The 8,780-nt window shown below is 37.4% G+C and overlaps 1 non-coding gene across 1 annotated transcript; it reads right to left on the reverse strand.

Annotated features, from left to right (window-relative positions):
• Positions 1 to 8,457: 8,457 nt before the first annotated feature.
• On the reverse strand, positions 8,458 to 8,564 carry LOC148208671 (small nucleolar RNA R71). The gene has a single exon (XR_015788627.1). It is a non-coding gene; the product is annotated as a small nucleolar RNA R71 (small nucleolar RNA).
• Between the last annotated feature and the right edge of the window lie 216 nt (positions 8,565 to 8,780).

Here is an 8,780-nt window from a genome sequence, read left to right on the forward strand (position 1 = left end):
ATGTTAGTGACTTCGACTCTAGAACAGCTCGGTGAGGCTCTGAATTGTGTTGGGAAGCCCTCTGCCACTTGGGATTTGACCACTACCGGCAAGGTACGACTCAAACCCGAGGATGTTTCACTAGCTGCTGTAGGATGGTTATATATAGTCAAGAACAAAATACTGCCAACGGAGCATGATGAGCATTTCACTCAGGACAGGGCATTGCTGGTTTATGCCATGCTAAAGGGTATAGATGTGAATTATGGAGAATTGATCAATACTAGTATCATGACTGTGCCCACCGAACACGTGGTATAGCTTGGTCATTTCTTTATGCCTGCGACAAGGTGTGCAGCTCCCTGCGGATCAAATTAAAAGAGATGCCTCAATTGTGGAAGAGAAGAATATTCGGAGAATTATCGCTCATGCGCTACAAAGAAGGGAAGGTACTGGGACGTCTCCTACATCGGAGATCCGTCATCTCTGAGCGGAGAACCAACAGCTGCGAGGTCAGGTTCGAGAAGTTGTGCAACATATCTACAACTTGAGGGCTTCATTGGATTTTGTGGTTTTACCTTCATGACCTTCAGCGTTAGCTGCTATTCTTGGTCGTCCATCTTCCAGTACCGACACTGATCCTAGTCCGCAGGATCCAACTTCATGAAGGGGAGTTTCTTTCTTTACTATTTTGTTGTTTTGTTTTACTCTTTTGGTTAATGACGTAGTTTGCATGTTCTATGCTTGTGTTTCGCGCTAAGCTGAAGCCTGAATAAAATTAGTATCGTTTATCTTCTGATCACTTAAAGTATGCCTTCAGTTAGCCTTAGTTTAGCTTTTCACATGCCTACTTTGAAGCATCTGTGCTCCACATGTGATTTCATGTCGATGATTTTAAGAGATTGTTAAGTTTTCCGTTCTATGCCTGACTCAGCTTTGAGCTATTTCCTTCGTTTATGTGATAAACTCATGTTCTTTTATGTCTTTTTGATCTTTACAAACTTTAAGCCTTTTCTTTTCCCGTATATAGGAAGTCCTTGTCCTTTTTACTGTTAAGCCTTTTTCATCAGATGCAAAAGTCTTTTCCCAGTGAGGACACTGTCTCTCTTAAGTTTGGGGGGGACAGTCATTGTGTCAGTCGTTGTTTCAAAAAGATAAAGTGTTATTTATATTTGAAAAATCATGCTATTTTCTTTTCAAAAAGAGTCAGTTGGAAAGAAAGATGCTATTACAAAAAGAAAGTGTTGAAAAGCATAAGTGTTGAAAAAAAAAACAGAAGTTGCAAAAGAGTAAAAAGAATCTTGTTGAGAGAAAATAAAAGTGGGAAAATACTCGTGGTAGAAAGAAAAGAGTGGTAAAAACAATGAGAGTTAAAGACAATGTATTTATGTTTCCCGAGTCCTACTGTAGACACCCATTTAGTGTTAGGTTGGGTGTTGACTTTGAAAATAGCAGTAAGGATGGTGATAAGTAACTTCGTGTTTCTCATTGTCATCGTTTTATGACCTAGCTGTTAGTTTCAAAGTCTTTCTACGAGTAGCTATGGTTGAAACAGATGTTAGTGTGTGGAAACCTCAGGGGCTAGTAGCTGGTCTTTCAGATGTAAAAGTCTCAATGTAAATAGGAAGTGTGCAGATTCCTTAGGGGTATTTGAAAACGTTTTCTGTTTTGAAAGGAAAAAGGATTTTGAAAGAGAAAGTTTTTATCATTTCAAACTTGGTTTATAGTGACTAAGCTTACAAAGGCAATAGAATGGTAGGCTTTGATATCTTTTCCTGAGATAATACATGATTTAACATCTCGGTTGCTTTTGTTTTACCTTGTTCATGTGTTAGAAAGCTGATTAAAGTCGCTAAGTTTTGCTTGAGGACAAGCAAAAAGTTAAGTTTGGGGGTGTGATTACGCTTGTTTACATGCGTAAAAAGGGAGTTTAAGATGCTGTTTTTGTTCTGTTTTAGCTTAGTTTCTGTCGTTTCTCGGTCATTTGAGTTCCGAATTATGCAAAATTCATATATAATGGTTTTTGGTTCACTAATATTTCATTTGTGACGTTTTAGGACCATTTGGGAGTGAAAATTAATAAAAAGAAGCAAAAAGACGGAAAACCTTCCTTGGAGGTGCCAGGCGCCTGGCAGGCTGCAGATTTGTGATTTTCTTCCAACTTTGCCCTGAATGAAACGCGTCTTCCAGTGTGTTTTGGTGGATCCAACCGATGCATATGTGTAGAAGAATTGTTCCACTATCAGTTTGAGCACGATTTGGTCAGTCAAAGGCGTTGGAAATCGGTGATCCACCATCGTTTTAGGACCTACCTAACCAATTTTGGACAGCTATAAATTCCAACAGTCACTCAACTCAAATAATCAAGCCTTGCTTCTTTCTCTTGATCATTCCTAGTGTTTCTTTGTTGCTTTCTAAGTACTTTTGAGTTGCTTTCATTAGTTGCTTTTAGTTTTAAATCCCGAGCACTTTACATTACTTTTACAAGCTTTGTTTTGTTCCCATTGTTACTTAATTATTTCTACCCATTCGAATTTATAAAAATCCAGCACTTAGCTTACCTTTACTTTATTTCTATTTAAGAGAATTGTGTTTGTGGAGGAAAGAGCACGTGACACTCCCCTAGCTTGAAAGAGAAGGGCGAAGCTCTCAATCCCAAGCAAAACTCTCTGTTAGTTAACTTTTGTTTTTCAAACATGCATTTCAATTTCAACCTTTTTACTTGCTATTTTTTCTACAATATGTCTTCCTAAATTCTCGTCTCTAGCCCAGTTATGGATAGTTAGCCTTTTATTTCTAAAAAGGGTCGCTAAGAAGTAGTGTTCTTGCTTTCCGCTCATTGCTCAGCATGTTTCCCCAAAAAGTTAGGATTTAGAGAAGGCCACTGTAAGTCTTAACAAGTCAATACTGAAAAGGTTGCTTATTTGCATTGTTGAGTGATTAAACCGAGAAGATGAGCGCCTTAGACATAAGGGTTTCGTTTAAGTAGCCTAGACTTAGGACCTTAATCCGAGGTTGCGACTATTTTCATCCTAAACCTAAGATATCTCTCATAATAGACATATTAGGGAATGCCTTAGGACTTTGAACTTGCTTAGACATAAGTCAAGTGAAAAGCGTAGTCGTTGGTTCCTAATAAAGTAGAATTCATATCGTCCTTAGCGTATCCTTGCTTCTTTGTTGGCTAACTTGAAGTAATTCGGGCTAGGTTTTATCATTATAATTCCAAATCCCAAGTCCAAAACAATTATTTGTGACCACTTCCCATTTTACAAGAATCACTCCTTCCAACGTTCACTATTCACTGAAACTTTAGAGTTTGGAAATTATTTAGAAGTCCTTGAGGATCGATACTTGGATACTCCCTCCATTTTATATTACTCTGACAGGTGTGCGCTTGCATCTATAGAATCATTACCACGCTTAGTGCGTGCGTTCAGCATAACGCCAATCAATGTTGTACCTATGTTAGTGGGAGACTTACTTTTAGGGAGCCTTGACAATTTGACAAGAAGGTGAAATATGATGGATACCTTAATCGATACACCTTCATTCATAAAGGTAAGAAAACTACAGTACTTCCTTTGTCTTCAAAAGAGGTACGAGTTGATCAAATTAAACTTGAAAAAAAGAAAGGAGGAGGCCGAGACCAAAGAAGAGAAAAAAGGTGGCGGCAAGGATGAGGCGAATCATAAAGGTAAAAACTTACTTGCAAGGGCTCATAAGGTACGTGGAGCTTTGTTTTCTCGAAAGGCTTTTCTTATGTTGATGTGTAAAGAACCATGTTTCCTCATTGAAGATGTTAAACCTACTTTACCTAGAGAGTTTGATGAACTTTTACAAGAAAATGATTGCGTTCCTGAGGAACTTCCAAAAGGACTACCCCCATTGAGAGGGATTGAACACAAGATTGATTTCATCCCTGAGGCTCCCATCCCTAACCGGCTAGCCTATCGAACTAACTCCAAGGAAGTCGAGGAAATCCAAAGGCAAGTGAATGAACTCCTTGCCCTCGGGTATGTAAGGGAGAGTCTTAGTCCATGTAGTGTCCCTGTTCTTTTAGTTCCTAAGAAAGATGGAAAATGGAGAATGTGTGTGGATTGTCGTGCCATTAACAAGATAACAATCAAATATAGACATCCCATTCCTAGGCTAGATGATATGTTAGATGAACTTCATGGATGCTGTTTGTTCACCAACATAGATTTGAAATTCGGTTACAACCAAATTAGAATGCATATAGGATATGAGTGGAAAATCGCTTTCAAGACTAAGTTTGGTTTGTATGAATGGTTAGTTATGACGTTTGGATTATCTAATGCACCTAACACATTCATGCATTTAATGAATCATGTCCTTCGAAAGTTCTTGGGTAAGTTCATGGTCGTGTATTTTGATGACATTTATTTACTCTAAATGATGTCAAGAACATGTAGGACATGTCAATGATGTGTTGTAAACTTTTAATGCCGAAATGATTTATGCTAACTTCCAAAAAATGTTGTTTTTGCTTGTAAAATGTTAAATTTTTAGGATTTGTCATTTCAAGCAATGGTGTGGAGGTTGATGAGGAAAAGATTATGGCCATACAGGAGTGACCTACACCCTAATTTATGGGAGAGGTAAGAAGTTTTCATGGGTGGTTAGTCGTGTAACGCCCCAGAACGTTTTACACTCTTCTAGGTAACGTTAATTAAATCACCTGTCTAATCTTATCTCTAAACACGAGATGACTAACTCCCTGTGAAATAATTAAATAAAATAAAGCTTCAACTCCTCCTATCAATTCACCAAGAATACCAATCCTATAGATTGTCAAACAATCGCCCTCCGTGGACAATTCCAAAATAAAACATTTCATGTTTGCCTCAGTGGCTATGAATCTTAAATAAATAAATAAAAAACAATCGTTTACCTAAAAATCCAACGAACAACAGTGACGCGTATAGCAATAACATCCCTAAAACAAAAATTCTAAAAAGAAATGTGATGACCCTTAAATAATTACTCATAAAACATAATTTCGTTAAAATAAAATAAGATAAAAACTTGTATTTTCATCTAAAAGTGAAAACGATAACTTAATAAAACTTAACTTATAAATCTTTAGCAGCGGAAATCACAAAGTTATTACCCTTAAATAAAACAAGTAAAAATGTGGTATAGTCATAATTAAAAGTATAGATTATAAATAAAATTCAACTGTGTCTCATATCTCCTCCTCGTCAATGCCCAGGTCATCCTCGACTTATTCCCGTCAACTATATAACTATCTGTAAAAAAATTGAAACAACATGGTATGAGTATACAAATACCCAGTAACTAGTTCTCATCATAAGGAACCTTTCATGCTTAAACACACACATCATGCTTATATGCATGTATACCTCAACCTAACATATAAACCAACGAATAACTTAACTTAAGATACTTGTGCTTGCTAGCATAAACTTACATATCTAAATCCTTAACTTGGCGTCATGCTATACAGAAATACCCCATACCATAACCGTCAATTCCGCATGTAATATTTATAGGGTAATTACCCCCCATAAATACCATTAACATGAACTAATTTGTTTCCTAGGGCCCAGCCTTTAGCAGAAACCATACATGTCATATCATACATCTAGCTGCATAACATAACTACTTAATTTGGGTATTTCATGCATAACATTAATCTTACCTAAATCCATGACACATAAGATTACTAACTTCACTACGAATGAATGCATCACACATTATGTCATGCTTTACCTAAACATGATTTGCTATTAAACATACTTAAAATGACATGAGAAAGCCATAGAATCATAACATGCTTTGTAATACATAAAATTTAACCACAATCACCATTCAATAACAAAATATATTTAAGCAACATGAATAACATAATTCAATAACAAAACAATGCAACACATAACATAATTCTCTTACAATCAAAAAATAATACAACAAAACATACAAGGCGGTAACTTATGATAGAATCCACTTACCTGAACTTCGCAAACTAAAAGAAATTCCTTAAAGCTTCCTAATAACAATTAACACAACTAAAATTAGGACTCAATTACCTAAACTAAGCTTTCTCCAATAAGTTCTCATAACTAGATGATTACGCTTGTTTACATGCGTAAAAAGAAGGTTTTAGATGCTGTTTTTACAATGTTTCAGCTTTGTTTCGGATTTTTCTCGATCGTTTGAGTTCCAATTCATGCAAAATTCATATATTATGGTTTGTGGTTGGCTTATATTGTATTTATGACATTTTAGGACCATTTGGGAGTGCAAATTAATCAAAAGAAGCAAAAAGACGGAAAAACTTACATGGGAGGCGCCAGGCGCCTGGGAAGCCTGCAGAAAAACAGGTTTTCTTCCAACTTTGCCCTTAATGAAACGCGTCTTCCAATGCGTTTTGGTGGTTCCAACCGATGCATACATGTAGAAGAAGTGTTCCACTATCAGTTTGAGCACGATTTGGTCAGTCAAAAGAGTTGGAAATGGGTGATTCACCATCGTTTTAGGACCTACCTAACCAATTCTGCACAGCTATAAATTCCAGCAACTTCTCCACCAAATTCATCAAGCCTTGCTTCCTTCTCTTGATCATTTTTAGTGTTTCTTTGTTGCTTTCTAAGTACTTTTGAGTTGCTTTCATTAGTTACTTTTGGTTTTTAAATCCCGAGCACTTTACATTCCTTTATTGAGCTTTGTTTTGTTTCCATTTGTACTTAGTCATTTTCTACTTATTCAAATATATAAAAATCCAGCACTTTGCTTATCTTCCCTTTGCCTTTACTTTATTTTTAGTTAAGAGAGTTGTGTTTTTGGAGGAAAGAGCACGTGACACTCCCCCTTGCTTGAAAGAGAAGGGCGAAGCTCTCAATCCCGATAAAAACTCTCCGTTAGTTAACTTTGTTTTTCACACATGCATTCCACATTCAACCATTTTACTTGCTGTATTTTCTTCAATATGTCTTTCTAAATTCCCGTCTCTAGCCCGGATATGGATAGTTAGCCTTTTATGTCTAAAAAGGGTTGCTAAGAAGTAGTGTTTTTGCTTTCCATTCATTGCTCAACATGTTTTCCCAAAAAGTTAGGATTTAGAGAAGGCCACTGTAAGTCTTAACAAGTCAATACTGAAAAGGTTGCTTATTTGCATTGTTGAGTGGTTAAACCGAGGAGAGGAGCGCCTTAGACATAAGGGTTCCGCTTAAGTAGCCTAGACATAGGACCTTAACCCGAGGTTGCGACTATTTCCATCCTAAAACTAAGATATCTCTCATAATAGACATATTAGGGAATGTCTTAGGACTTTGAACTTGCTTAGACATAAGTCAAGTGAGAAGCGTAGTCGTTGGTTTCTAAAGTAAAATGCATATTATCCTTAGCATGTCCTTGATTCTTTGTTGGCTAACTTGAAGTAATTCGGGCTAGGTTTTATTATTATAAGTCCAAATCCCAAATCCAAAACCATTATTTGTGACCACTTCCCATTTTACAAGAATCACTCATTTCAACATTCACTATTCTTTAAAACTTCAGAGTTTGGAAATTATTTAGAAGTCCTTGAGGATCGATACTTGGATACTCCATCCATTTTATATTACTCTGACAGGTGTGCGCTTGCATCTATATAATTGTTACCACGCTTAGCGCGTGCGTTCAGCATAAACGCCCAGTCTAGTTTTTGGCGCCGTTGCCGGGGACTTTAGTTTTAAAATTATTTTCAAATTATTTTAGTTTTTATTTTTGTGAATTGTTGCTGGGTGTAAGTTCCATCCACCGTTTTTGTTCTATATTTTTGGTCGTTTATCTCACAAGGGTAAGTTAAAGTGCATGAGCACAAGATCTTTTCTTCTACCCCTTGACCCTGAGATTGAGCGGACCCTTCGAAAAACTCGAAAGGAGCAAAGACTTCGAAAACAACTAGAAAAGCAAAAAGAGAGAGAAGGTGAAATCAGTCCTGAAAGTGAGGTAGAGAGTACGAGCACATCAATGGTAGATATTCCACCTCGTGATCCGGTTGATCCACCTGCTGTTAACGGTAATATGAGGGATCATGCAAGAAATGATGAATTCAACCATATCCAGATGGCGGACAACAGAGACGTGGCAATGCGAGAATATGCCGCCACGGCTTTTCAGAACTTTGATTCAAGGATAGTCAACCCTATTCCAGCCCACGCAAACTTTGAGCTTAAGCCAATGATGTTCCAAATGTTGCAGACAATTGGACATTTTGGAGGGCAGGAACATGAGGATCCACATGATCATCTGAAATCATTCATTCAAATTGCAAATGCATTTCGATTACCTGGTATAACAGACGATGCTCTGAGACTAACACTTTTTCCATTTTCTTTGAAGGACCAAGCTAGAGCATGGCTCAATGCATTTCCACCGGGATCCATCACCACATGGGGGTCGTTAGTGGAGAAGTTCTTAACAAAATTCTTCCCACCTACTCGCCACGCTGATATCAGAGAGGAGATCATCTTCTTTAGACAGTATGATCGTGAACCTGTTCACGAGGCGTGGGAGAGATTTAAAGAACTAATCAGGAAATGTCCGAACCATGGCTTGCCGGCATGCATCCAGATAGAACATTTCTTTAGAGGCTTAGATCATCCTACTAAGATGATGCTAAACAATGCTGCCAACGGAGCCTTTACAAAGAAGACATTCAACGAGATAGTTGACATCCTAAATGACTTAGCTTCACATAACGAACTATGGTGTTCGCAAAAATCTAGGGCAGCACCAAAGAAGCAAGATCCAGCTGGAGTTTTGGCTCTGGA

The sequence above is a fragment of the Momordica charantia genome (genome assembly GCF_013281855.1).
Source record: "Momordica charantia cultivar OHB3-1 chromosome 10 unlocalized genomic scaffold, Mcharantia_2.0 BLBB01000010.1, whole genome shotgun sequence".
Classification (NCBI taxonomy): Eukaryota; Viridiplantae; Streptophyta; class Magnoliopsida; order Cucurbitales; family Cucurbitaceae; genus Momordica; species Momordica charantia.